The following is a 14,187-nucleotide window of genomic DNA, read 5'->3' on the forward strand; positions in this document are numbered from 1 at the left end:
GGAGGAAGAAGTACGCCGGTGGAGCACCGAGGGGCCCACGAGGCAAGGGGCTCCCTAGGGGGGGCGCGCCCCCCACCCTCGTGACCGCCTCTTTTGTTCCTTGGAGCAGGGTCCAAGTCTCGTGGATCACGTTCGGTGAGCAAATCACATTCCCGAAGGTTTTATTCCGTTTGATATTCCGTTTCTTCGAAACACCGAAATAGGCAAAAAATAGCAATTCTGGGCTGGGCCTCCGTTTAATAGGTTAGTCCCAAAAATAATATAAAAGTGGAAAATAAAGCCCAATATAGTCCAAAACAGTAGATAATATAGCATGGAGCAATCAAAAATTATAGATACGTTAGAGACGTATCAATGATCGGTGAGCCATAGAAAATAAATGGATCTTTAATAAGAAGACAGACGCGGATGGTAATGTGACCATCTATAAGGCTTGGCTTGTCGCTAAGGGTTATCGATAAGTTCAAAGGGTTGACTACGATGAGACTTTCTCACCCGTAGCGAAGCTGAAGTCCGTCCGAATCATGTTAGCAATTGCCGCATTCTATGATTATGAGATATGGAAAATGGACGTCAAAACAACATTCCTTAATGGTTTCCTTAAGGAAGAATTGTATATGATGCAGCCGAAAGGTTTTGTTGATCCTAAGAATGCTGACAAGGTGTGCAAGCTCCAACGCTCAATCTATGGGCTGGTGCAAGCCTCTCGGAGTTGGAACATTCGATTTGATGAGATGATCAAAGCGTTTGGGTTTACGTAGACTTATGGAGAAGTCTGTGTTTACAAGAAAGTGAGTGGGAGCTCTTTAGCATTTCTCATATTATATGTGGCTGACATACTATTGATGGGAAATGATATAGAATTCTTGGAAAGAATAAAGGCCTACTTGAACAAGTGTTTTTCAATGAAGGACCTTGGAGAAGATGCTTATATATTAGGCATCAAGATCTATAGAGATAGATCGAGACGCCTCATTGGTCTTTCACAAAGTACGTATCTTGACAAGATATTGAAGAAGTTCAATATGGATCAGTCCAAGAAGGGGTTCTTGCCTGTATTGCAAGCTATGAGATTGAGCATGGCTCAATGCCCGACCATTGCAGAAGATAGAGAAAAGATGAGTGTCATCCCCTATGCCTCGGCCATAGGGTCTATTATGTATGCCATGCTATGTACCAGACCTGATGTAAACCTTGTCGTGATTTTGGTAGGAAGGTACCAAAGTAATCCCGGCATGGAACACTGGACAGCGGTCAAGAATATCCTGAAGTACCTAAAAAAGACTAAGGATATGTTTCTCGTCTATGGAGGTGACGAAGAGCTCGTCGTAAAGGGTTACGTCGATGCTAGCTTCGACACAGATCTGGATGACTCTAAGTCACAAACCGGATACATGTATATTTTGAATGGTGGGGCAGTCAGCTGGTGTAGTTGCAAGCAAAGCGTCGTGGCGGGATCTACATGTGAAGCGGAGTACATGGCAGCCTCGGAGGCAGCACAAGAAGCAATCTGGATGAAGGAGTTCATTACCGACCTAGGAGTTATTCCCAAAGCGTCGGGCCCGATGACTCTCTTCTGTGACAACACTGGAGCTATTGCCCTTGCCAAGGAGCCCAGGTTTCACAGGTAGACCAGGCATATCAAGCGTCGCTTCAACTCCATTCGTGAAAATGTTCAAAATGGAGACACAGATATTTGTAAAGTGCATACGGACCTGAATGTCGCAGATCCGTTGACTAAACCTCTTCCTCGAGCAAAACATGATCAACACCAGAACTCTATGGGTGTTCGATTCATCACAATGTAACTAGATTATTGACTCTAGTGCAAGTGGGAGACTGTTGGAAATATGCCCTAGAGGCAATAATAAAATGGTTATTATTATATTTCCTTGTTCATGATAATTGTCTATTGTTCATGCTATAATTGTGTTATCCGGAAATTGTAATACATGTGTGAATACATAGACCACAACATGTCCCTAGTGAGCCTCTAGTTGACTAGCTCGTTGATCAATAGATGGTTATGATTTCCTGACCATGGACATTGCATGTCATTGATAATGGGATCACATCATTAGGAGAATGATGTGATGGACAAGACCCAATCCTAAGCATAGCGCAAGATCGTGTAGTTCGTCTGCTAAAGCTTTTCTAATGTCAAGTATCTTTTCCTTAGACCATGAGATTGTGCAACTCCCGGATACTGTAGGAATAATTTGGGTGTGCCAAACGTCACAACGTAACTTGGTGACTATAAAGGTGCACTACGGGTATCTCTGAAAGTGTCTGTTGGGTTGGCACGAATCGAGACTGGGATTTGTCACTCCGTATGACGGAGAGGTATCTCTGGGCCCACTTGGTAAGACATCATCGTAATGAGCTCAATGTGACTAAGGGTTGATCATGGGATGATGTGTTACGCAACGAGTAAAGTAACTTGCCGGTAACGAGATTGAACGAGGTATTGGGATACCGACGATCGAATCTTGGGCAAGTAACGTACCGATTGACAAAGGGAATTGTATACGGGATTGCTTGAATCCTCGACATCGTGGTTCATCCGATGAGATCATCGTGGAACATGTGGGAGCCAACATGGGTATCCAGATCCCGCTGTTGGTTATTGGCCGGAGAGTTGTCTCGGTAATGTCTGCATGGTTCCCGAACCCGTAGGGTCTACACACTTAAGGTTTGATGACGCTAGGGTTATTAGGAAGATTTGTATGTGATTACCGAATGTTGTTCAGAGTCCCGAATGAGATCTCGGACCTCATGAGGAGTTCCCGAATAGTCCGGAGGTGAAGATTTATATATGGGAAGTCATCATACGGTCACCGGAAATATTCGGGGGTATACCGGTATTGTACCGGGACTACCGGATGGGTTCCGGGGATCCACCGGGAGGGTCCACCTGCCCCGGAGGGCCTTATGGGCTGAGGTGGAAGGGAATCATCCCCTGGTGGGCTGGGAACCATTCCCCCTAGGGCCCATGCGCCTAGGGTTTGGGGGGAACCCTAAAGGGGGGCGCCCCCCTTGCTTGGGGGGTAGGCCCCCTCCCCCTTGGCCGCCGCCCCCCCTCTAGATCTCATCTAGAGGGGCCGGCCCCCTTCCCCTTCTCCCTATAAATAGAGGGGCGAGGGGAGGGCTGCAACACAACATCCAAGGCATAGCCCCTCCCCTCCCCAACACCTCTCCTCCTCCGCGTGAGCTTGGTGAAGCCCTGCCGGAGAACTGCCACTCCATCACCACCACGTCGTCGTGCTGCTATTGGAGCCTTCTTCCTCAACCTCTCCCTCCTCCTTGCTGGATCAAGGCGTGGGAGACGTCACCGGGCTGCACGTGTGTTGAACGCGGAGGCACCGTTGTTCGGTGCTTAGATCGGATTCGGTCGCGATCTGAATCGCTACGTGTACGACTCCTCCAACCGCGTTCTTGCAACGCTTCCGACTCGTGATCTTCAAGGGTATGAAGATGCACTCCCCTCTCGTTGCTAGTTACTCCATAGATTGATCTTGGTGATGCGTAGAAATTGTTTAATTTCTGCAACGATCCCCAACATCTTATCCATCACATCATTCTCCTAATGATGTGATCCCGTTCATCAAATGATAATGCATGTCAATGGTTAGGAAACTTAACCATCTTTGATTAATGAACTGGTCTAGTAGAGGCTTAATAGGGACAATGTGTTTTGTCTATGTATCCACACATGTATCAAATTTCCGGTTAATACAATTCTAGCATGAATAATAAATATTTATCATGATATAAGGAAATATAAAATAACAACTTTATTATTGCCTCTAGGGCATATTTACTTCAAATTGTACAATGTATATTATTAGGTTTACTATTTACTATTAGGGTTTAGGGTCAGGTCCAGTGTTTAGGTTTGCTTTTATTAATTTGCGATCAGTTTCGATGCCAATACTATTTGTACCTTGTAGATGATTAGGGTTTAGGGTTTGTATGGTTAGTTTTATTAACAATTTGCAACATTGTCCTTTCAAAACTTTTGACCTAAAATTATTCTCAAGCACTCAACACAATTACTTTTATTGACAATGATATTACAATAATGATCTATGACTCAATTATATTTCTGCAATATTTAAGTTCCATATGAAGAAACATGGATTTTAAAGTCCATAAAATCCAGTTTCAGCATTTGTAACTTGTGTAAACAGATTTCTACACATACATGTGCTCCCACTGTTTACACATGCGTCATAAGATTGCAGTTCATACAATTTCAAATTAATAATACTCATCGTTTCAGACAGAAAAGTTGTTTGAAGATAACAAATAGCCAACGCGAACACAAGCAACAAAGACAAATATCAAATATCAGAATGACCAACTATACCACACATTAAAATTTTGTTTTGAACAAACAAGATCGCTACCAAGGACTAAACAAGAAAATGAAGCTTTGTGGGCGAATCTGTACCTGTTTGCACCAAATATACTGTTGTCGGGCTTCTTGTCTTGAAGGCTTCAATCTGTGAGGACACAAGATGATCTTTTTCCTTTCGCGTACTCAAATAATGCCTGACAGTGGATATTCCGTGTTGATGAACAGGAAAGAAGAACAAAGAGGAAGCAACAAGAGCACCAGAACTAGGGTATGGTGAATCATTTTTTCCTTATCTATTCTATAAGTCTATGTTATTTCTCGTTTTCACTGTTAAAGCACCCCATAGAACATGTATACGGTCCCACACGAACAGGTATATCTACATGATATACGAACACATTACAGATAAAAAAATAGAATTTTTCTATACATCCCCAAATATGTGAATCTTGGTGCAGATCAAAGACAAAGAATTCGCGTGCACCCGCACTTGCGTGCCCTCAATCCCCTCCCTATGAGCATGCTTGTTTGTTTGTTAGCATGCCAGCAGCCGCCCCCTCCCTCTCCTCCACCTCGTCGTCCCCGGAGACGCGCACCGGCTAAGCTTGGGCGTCACCAGTGATGGGGACGGTGGGGATCTGGGTTGCATCCCCGTGATCTGGAGGGATTGGCGGCAACAGAGCGCCCTTGATCTTTGTTGTCCCGGCAGTTCGACACTACCCCGGCGGCTTCGTAGGGGGGCGCACCGGGAGGGGAGTTAGCCGAGTGGCGGTTCTTGATCCCCGAAGCGACGACTTCGGTCATGGCAGTGGCGGCGTCCCCTCCGCCAGGGATGACGGGCCAGGTGGTGAGTCCTCGTGGCGGCGCCGGTGGTAGCAGATCTTGGGATCCCGCTCCTAGGGACGTCGTAGGACGCGCGTGGCAGTCGGAGCTTCTTCCGGCGTCGACGACGCTGGATGCGGGATCGCGGCGGTTAATGCCGTTGTATGGGCGACGATAGTGGCTAGGGCGACGGTGGGTGCTCCCTGTATTGCCCGGTATTGGGGCGCTGACCGCTCTTCATCAACGATAGTGGACTCTAGGATCATGTGGCGATTCAGAGTCTGGATCCCGAGGTGGTGACGGCCTTCTGAGGCTGGTGGTAGTATGGGACGTCCCTTCCATCAACATATCGGGTTCAATGCGGCTCGGTAGGTGAAACATGTGCCTCTTTCAGAGTTGTCGGGCGGTGCCCGTCGCCGGCAGGTGAAGCCACTGGTGGATGTGCTACGGGCGGATGATACGCACGACGTCTTATATGGAGACATCAAGTCATGACTGCTATCCACATGTAATGCATGGTGACTCTGGCGGAGGTGTCATGTTTAGCCTGTTGATGTCGGATCAAAGGTGGTGCGACAGTAGCAGGAGGCAAGCGGCATGGGACGTTTTTGTCTTGTATTATCTCCTCCAGAGGTATCCGACTATCGAGGTGTCGGTAGACAGATAAGGGCGGATGGTACAGACGGGTTCATCGACGAGTTTATGCACTCCGGTGGAAACACAAGATCTCTGATCAAACTATGTGGTCGCGCGGTTGTGTCGTGTCCTTGCTGAAGGTGGTGGATTGAAGCTTGGCTTTGGGGATGAGAATCCGGAGTTCAACCTTTGTGGTGGACTTGCCATCATCGGCGCTTGTGCGTCGATTCATTCTTAAAGGTGTAGCCTAGGAGTTGTGTATTTTTCGTTTATGTTGTGTCTTGTATCATATGGATTAGTGGCTATCTGGAGGAGGTACTGTCGCGAGGTATACGACCTCAGAGTTTGTTTTCCGCTTTTTTTTCGGGTCGATGGTGTTTGGCTGCTAGATTTTGCACTATTAATAATATATGGCTGTATCACTGTCCTCATGCGGAGGCCGGTGGTTATCCTTCTTTTTTTTTAAAAAAAGCATACCATTAAACCCATTAAGCTATGCGTGAAGGGCGACCAACCAGTTATGCCACGTGGGACAAGCTGGTTAGCCACGGTGAGAAATCTTTAGGAATATTTTTTAGATGAAGGTGTAGATTATTTTGTAATTGTTTTTTTTCTTATTAGATGGAGGTGAGGACATCCGGTATTTTTTTAAATAAAGGGTTTTGTAAAGTGGCACTCGCTGGTAGGTTGTGGTGGTATTTTTTTTCTTCTTTTTTTGGATGAAGGTGAGGATTTTTTTAAATGTTCTTTAGACAGAGGCGAGGGCTTTATGTATTCTTTTTAAATAAAAACGTGCGCAAAACTTCCTCTTAAATGGTGCCCTAACCACTAGTATCCACCATTCTCGTCCATCACTCTCCCAGGTAATGAAGACAGCGCGTTAATTTTTGCTAACATTGTGCAAGCCTAGTAGAAGTGTAGTATCGCACTGTACATACTCTTATGTGGTCACACAAATGTTGAGAAAATCAGGAGAAGAACTCAGGCGAGCATTTTTTTTTTGAAGAGAGGCAAAAGATTTGCCTCATTCATTAAATAAGAGGAATAGAGTTTATGTTCGTGTTACAACACTGACTGCGCCGCAACACCCGAAATAAAGGTGACCAACTACTCTCGCGTCATCAAGTATCTCAACTTGCTTGCACCCACTGATACCCAAAGCGTGGCCTCCTTCTTAATGTTGGCGAGTAGAACCGTCGGCGGAGCATTCTTCTGACGGAACACTCGCGCATTCCTCTCGTTCCAAATGGTCCAGGCGACTAGCATGGTGAGCGAGGCCATCGCCTTCCTGTTGGAGATAGATGTGTCAGAGAGGCCCACCCACCACTCTTCGATGTTGCCTGAGAGGTGCCATGAGGAAGTATCAATGCTCACCAGTTGCAGCCAGTTCTTGACTAATCCCCATAGGCGGATAGAGAAGCGGCATTTGTAGAAAAGGTGATCAACAGACTCTTGTTCCTGCTTGCAAAGTGTACAAAGGCCACAGTTTGGCCATCCGCGCTTCTCCAATCTGTCTGCCGTCCAAATTCTGTTTTGAATAGCCAGCCAAGCGAAGAACTTGACTTTGGGGGAGCCTAAGCCCTCCACACAGTGTGCTTCATAGGGGATTTGATTGTGCCAAGGAATTGCGTTTTGTATACCAACTCGGCCGTGTATTGCCCGCTAGCATTTTGGCTTCACAATGCAGCGGTAATATGTCTGTCTCTGATCCACTAAACATAAGCGAAAATGGAATATATGACCGGATCGACCCCGCTGTAACAAAAATGATGCTAGCTAGCTAGACCTGTTGAAAACTATCAGTCGAGATTCATAGCTAGCTTTACACATCACTGGCCCCACCTTAGTTAACAACCAAACCTATGATTCATGGCTATTATATTTGTGATCGAACAAGCAACTCATGATGCTACGCACTTAAAGTAAAGTAGCTAGAACTCCCTTTTGCCGTTAACTAGCTAATCAGCCTGTTAAGCTTGTAGCATAACGGGACAAAAGGCAAAGGTAAACACAGTGACATATATCACCCTAGTTAACTGTTTAATAAACTAACCAGCGGCTCTCTTTGTGGGCTAGCGATCGATCCATTGATTAAAAGTGTGCACGGGCTGATTAACCATAATTAACAAGTAGGGTTCTGCCGAACTTTCCCTTGACATCTGGTGCACGTCTCACTCATGGATATGACTTTTTTTTTTCAAGAGAGATCAGATTCTCTTACTATAGTAGTTCTTTTGTTTGTGTACGCCTGTGTTGTGTAGTTGCAGGTTCTTATAATGCTGGAACCTTTCCAAAGGTCAACAATTGCTGCCAAGGATTATGTTAGTCACTGATCGATCGTGCATCTATGGCCAGCCCCGGCGCCTTTGGTCCGTCAAAGTTAGTTAATTATATTATATATGTCCGGATTAAACAAGAGTGGGTCAGCAGATGCAGGTTGCCGCGCGCTAACTAATGATTCGCGTGTGAGATCGTCATATAATATGCAAGTTTGGTCTTGGAGTCTTAGTTACATGCGGCGTACTATATAAGAGGCGCTTAGCTAACTCCACTATGATTGTAGTACTTGTTTGCGTCGGCTATTCCTAATTGCCATGATTGTCCATAATTACTTGTAAACCCTCTCAACTCTCCGAGTGTGTGGTGCATGTTCTAATAAGCGGACAAAAGAACTTCTTGTTCGATGGACAAGTTGCATGCTTCTACTTGTTTGGCCACTTTTTCGTGCCTTCAGATTATATTCAATGTTGCAGAGATTTCACGCTTTTCAGTTCTGTTTTTAGCGTTTAAGGGCTACTTTTGCATTTGCTTTGGAGTACTACCTCCATCTTAGTTTACTAGTCCCCTCGTATCCTGCATCATATTTTAACCATGATTTTAACTAATAAAATATATGTTATACGTAGCAAAAATAATATCATTGAAAACTATATTCGGATAAGAATCTAATGATGTAATTTTTGGTGGCATGCATTCACATTTTGCTAGTCAAATATATGGTCAAATTTTGACCCAAAATATGATGGGACAAGTAAACCAGGACGGAGGTAGTAAATGACAGTGATCTATATTTGTCTTCAAATGTTTGAGGTTGAGGACAATTTTTTCCTGCCATAGATCCCTCAAATAATCCTGGTCCTACTTTCCGTAACCCTACTACCATGCATCTTTCTCGTCTCTTTGTAGGCCGATTGTAAACAGAAATTATATCTGGCGAACGTTAGCGAGGGAGCTCATCCCGAGGAACACCTTCCCCGTCATTGCATGGATATTGGTGCAAGATCGATGCCACGTAGACCAGCTGGAGTCGTACGCTGTTACACCTTTCGAAACAAACCTTCTCTATTTTTTCACTCCAAAAATTTAATGACAAAGGTGCGCGAAGGGGTTCAAACTCGCGACCTCCTAGGCTATGGTGCGGGGTGCTTACCACTTGGCTTAAGAGGGTTTTTGTGAATACTTGCGACCAAACTGTATATGTATTTTTAAAGCTAATATTTTTCTTAAATTCGATTTTCCTTTTAAAAAAATCTGAAAATCCAGGATTTTTTTTCAATTTTTGAAAGAATAAAAATTCATTTGTTAGAGGGGATTTTTTTCTAAACATTCTTATTTATAGGTAGCATGACAATTTCTTTTTATTTTAATCCATTTGGTTTTCTTTTGTGTGTTCCTAAACATGACAATTTTCAGGTCCTTTTGTAATGCCCCATGGCAAGGTTTGGCAAAATTTATCGCTTATTCATTGCAACTTTGGAATTGCTTTTTACTTTCTCACATGGCAGTTTTATTATTAAGAGCATGGCATTTTAATAAGGGACATTTACATTTATGCCCCTAATTTTTGCCCACTCTCATATTTACCCCTAACTTTTTGATGTGCTCAAATTTGCCCCTAAAAAGCATTTTAAGTCACAAGAATGCCCTTCCAACCAGTGAAAGTAATTTGACAGAAACTTTGAAAATTAATAACAAATTCTTGTGAACTCAAAATAATGCAAATAAGATATCAAAATGTTCATAAAAATATCACCTATACGCCCATGTCATTTACATTCATCACCCACACGTGCATTTATTTGCATTATCCCTAAATAGTTTTTTAATGTTATAAACCCTAAAAAACTTTAAAGACTACTTTTGTCATGAATGTAAATGACATGTGCATATAGATGATATTTTTATGAAAATTTTGATATCTTATTTTGCATTCTTCTGAGTTCATATGACTTTGTTATGAATTTTTAAAGTTTTGGTCAAACAACTTTGACTAGCCAGAAGGGCATTCTCGTGAGCTAAAATGCTTTTTAGGTGCAAATTTGATCACATTAAAAAGTTAGGGCTAATTTGAGTAGTGGGTTCGAGTTAGGGGCACAAATCTGAATGTCCCTTTTAATAATTAATAACATGGCAATTTTATTACTAAGAGGATGGCGGTTTTATAATTGAGAGCATGGCATTTTTAGTATTAATAAAATGTTAGCTTCATTATTATTTGCATAGTGAAACATCTATACAGCAAAATGTCAGTTTTATTATAGTTTGCATGGCATTTTTGCACAGTGAAACATTTGTAAGGCAAATTTATAAATTTATTTTTGTAGATATCATGGCACATTTTTTAATCATACCATTCTAAATTTATAAATTAGAGGACCGCGGTTTTGTAAAGTAGCACGACATTTTTCATATTTTCATAATCATGGAATTTTGACAAATTTATGTTCTCTATTTTTTATATGAAAAAATTGTTTTTTCATCCAAGGCATTTATAAAACAGTTAACTTGGCCTCTTGGCCAATCGGGGTTCGCCCTGGTCATCCCCCCTGGCGAATGGTCAGGGGGTGCAACATATGGTGGGAGCCGCTGCTCGTGGCGAATGAAATCATTCAATGGGAGTTGCTCCCTAGATATTAGGGTCCATTATAAATTGGGCTGGTAATGCCGGGCCTACAGAGTGATTTTCTCGACGAGGACACGGGCTACTTGGGCTTGCTAGGTCGTATCCTCTCCTTGGGTGGCGCAATCTTGGAGGAGAGGCTACCCCCTTAGTGCTGAGGCACCAGCAAGGAGATCCTTCTAGAGGACCCCCTTCCCATCCCAAGCAGGACACCTAACTAGCCCCCAAGCCTGGGGGTGCACCACTTGGGCCAGCCTAGGGTCCAACCCACTAGAGCCATTTCGAACCTTCTGGGACCTTACACGGCCTTCAGGGGTATTGTTGGGACATCCCCGGTATCACCAGAACACTTCTGGTATCATCAGAATATTTCTGGTGCATCCCTGTCATTCTCCTAATACCTACTAGTACTCTATGATACCGCTAACCGTTAAGTGTGTGACCCTGTAGGTTTGGTAATATGTGGACATGACCCGAAACACTTCCGGCCAATATACACGAAGGTCTTATCGAGTGAATCTTTTGCTTCCGTAAAAATTCCCTTGCTTCACAATAAGTAACAAAACACAAGGAAAGACTTTTATCGATATCCATGTGAAACAACTCTTTGATTATAATACCAGTTGTCCTCGTTACCGATTTTGTTCTCTTTTCTCGTTTCTACATTCTGGTATCCCATGATCACTGTCACACTATGTCTGGCTAGACGATGATGGGTATTGTAATACAAAGCGGGCCTGGAGAATATATATCTCCACCATCATAGGAGCAAATCCTAGTCTTGAACTATTGAGTCCCTTGGCATACATAACAGATGTACCCTCTTATGTATAACGTTTGGCATTCCCAAAGTAACCATCTAGTATGAGAGTTCACGATTCTCACAGTCTAAGCACGCGAGTAGACGTTAATATGATAATACTTCTAACATAGTGATGATGGTACCTCATAGTATATCATAAGTTGGATCTGTCCAACTCCATTGTTCTACCAACAATTTGTTCATTATTTTCGGCATTCTTGTTATTTTTACAATGCCCTATGATCAGGAAAATAGGACCACCATGCAATCCATGAGCTAGTCTTAGAAGTGAGACTAGGGATTTATTTGGTGTTTATGTCCCCACACATGTAACTGAGTTTTTCTCTGAATCTCATATTCAGGAATCATTGAAATTATAGCATAGAAATTTAAACATTTATTATGAACGTGTAAATAAAATAATACTTTATTACTGACCATAGGGCATATTTCCAACATTAAGATATATGGGTCCCCTTTATCCTATATGCATCAGCTCCTATACTTAGGTATGGTAATATCTGTCACTTTGACCACCCTAAGCCTGGTTATGTCAGTATACTACTAACCCTATGCATGCGCTCAGACATTAGGAATAAAAGGACAACACCATATCATGACTTACGACTCATATCAATCACAATAGATCACCAAAAAGTTATAGGACAAAATGGGATCTACTCAGACGTAATGGTAGTGCAACAAATCATTGGGAAATAATTTATAGCATGAAACACCATGTTTAAGTAAGGGATTACAAGGTTTTTTGCATGACTGTACCACTATATAGAGGGAGGTATTAACAATTGATTTGGTCGTGAAGTCAATGGATATTTTTTTAGATGTTGAAATCGGAGTCCTATCACCGTTATCGACCATAAGAGACCCTTAACTCCGAAAAATACAAAAAATATAGGGTGGTTCAGAAACTTCACAGATAGGCTTCTGGTCAAAGGGCCGGATAAACCAACCTATCAGCTAGCCACATGGCCAGATGGCGAGTCCAGACCTATGCTGCATGACGACCTTAGGTGAAGGCTCTATGAGCCCCTACAGGTGGGCCCAGATCTCGTGGAAATTCCAAATGAATAAAAGTTTCGACATATGTTTCTATTTTTCCTCGCCTAGAAAATATCCCTTTTCTACAATTCACGAAAACACTAAGAACTGTCATTAGCACTGAATTAATATGTTAGTGCAATAAAATGACATACGAATGCGCCTAAAGTATGTATAGATGATGTAAATATATCAAGAAGATAGTAAAAAATTATAGATCATGTTGAGACGTATCAAGTTTTCATAAAAGTTTTGAGCATTATGAGGAAATTAAATGGTCTAGAATACTTATTACCAAAAATGTTTGTATAAGTATTATTATTAAAATTATTTCTTGAATTAAAATTTACATCAACTTGAGAAATAGAAACATCGTGAAGATTGGTAGGAACATATTTAGTTGCAAGGATAAACATAATCATACCAACCTATTAAATCGTGTTAAAATTCCAGGTCATTCTGAGCACTTTTATTTTTTGGCACTTTTTTATTGCACGGAAAAATTAGAAAATAGGGTAAACATGGCATTTTATTGTACTTAACTAAAAAGAACATAAAATAAAAAGTGGGTACAGAAGGTTGTGCCTACTAAATTTATCGACCACATGCCTCTTGAAAATAATCCATTAATAAGGTTGATCAAGTCTTATTAACAACCACTTTCGATTAACATGAACCCGAAGAATTTTCGTAAAACACTAAGTTACCTCAATGGGGATATGCATCTCCCCAACAATAAGTGTTTCATATTTATTTTTGATAGTAGGTAGTGGGAGTTGAAAACTTCAAATAGTAATTGTCAGAGATTTTTCAATAACATTAATACCATTCACTTGAAATTGTTTCTTCAGAAAGTGCACCGTATGCTCATTACCATTGATATGAAAAGTGAATTTGCTTTTATTGCAATCAATAACAACCCCTGCAGTATTCAAAAAGGGTCTACCAAGGATAATCGACATGTTGTTGTCCTCAGGCATCTCAAGTATAACAAAGTCTGTTAAGATAGTAACATTCACAACAACAACATGCACATCCTCACAAATACCGATAGGTATGGCAGTTGATTTCTCTGCCATTTGCAATGGTATTTCAGTTGGTGTGAGTTTATTCAAATCAAGTCTTTTGTATAAAGAGAAAGCCATAACACAAACACCAGCTCCCAAATCACATAAAGCAGGTTTGACATAACTTCTTTTGATGGAACATGGTATTGTTGGTATTACTGGATCAACTAGTTTATTAGGTACTCCATCTTAAAAGAATAATTAGCAAGCATGGTGGAGATTTCAGCTTCATGTATTTTCCTTTTATTAGTGACAATGTCTTCATATATTTAGCATAAGGGGTCATCTTTAAAATATCAGTCAAACGAGTACGTAAAAAGACTGGCCTAAGCATTTCAGCAAAGCGTTCAAATTCTTTCTCATCTTTTTTCTTAGATGGTTTAGGTGGAAAGGGCATGGGTTTTTGAACACATGGTTCTCTTTCTTTACCATGTTTTCTAGCAACAAAGTCTCTCCCATCATAACGTTATTTTTAGAAGGTGGGTTATCAAGATCAACAACAGGTTCTATCTCAACATCGTTATCTAGTTCTTTTTCATTG

This window comes from Triticum dicoccoides, chromosome 3A (assembly GCF_002162155.2).
Source record: "Triticum dicoccoides isolate Atlit2015 ecotype Zavitan chromosome 3A, WEW_v2.0, whole genome shotgun sequence".
NCBI lineage: Eukaryota > Viridiplantae > Streptophyta > Magnoliopsida > Poales > Poaceae > Triticum > Triticum dicoccoides.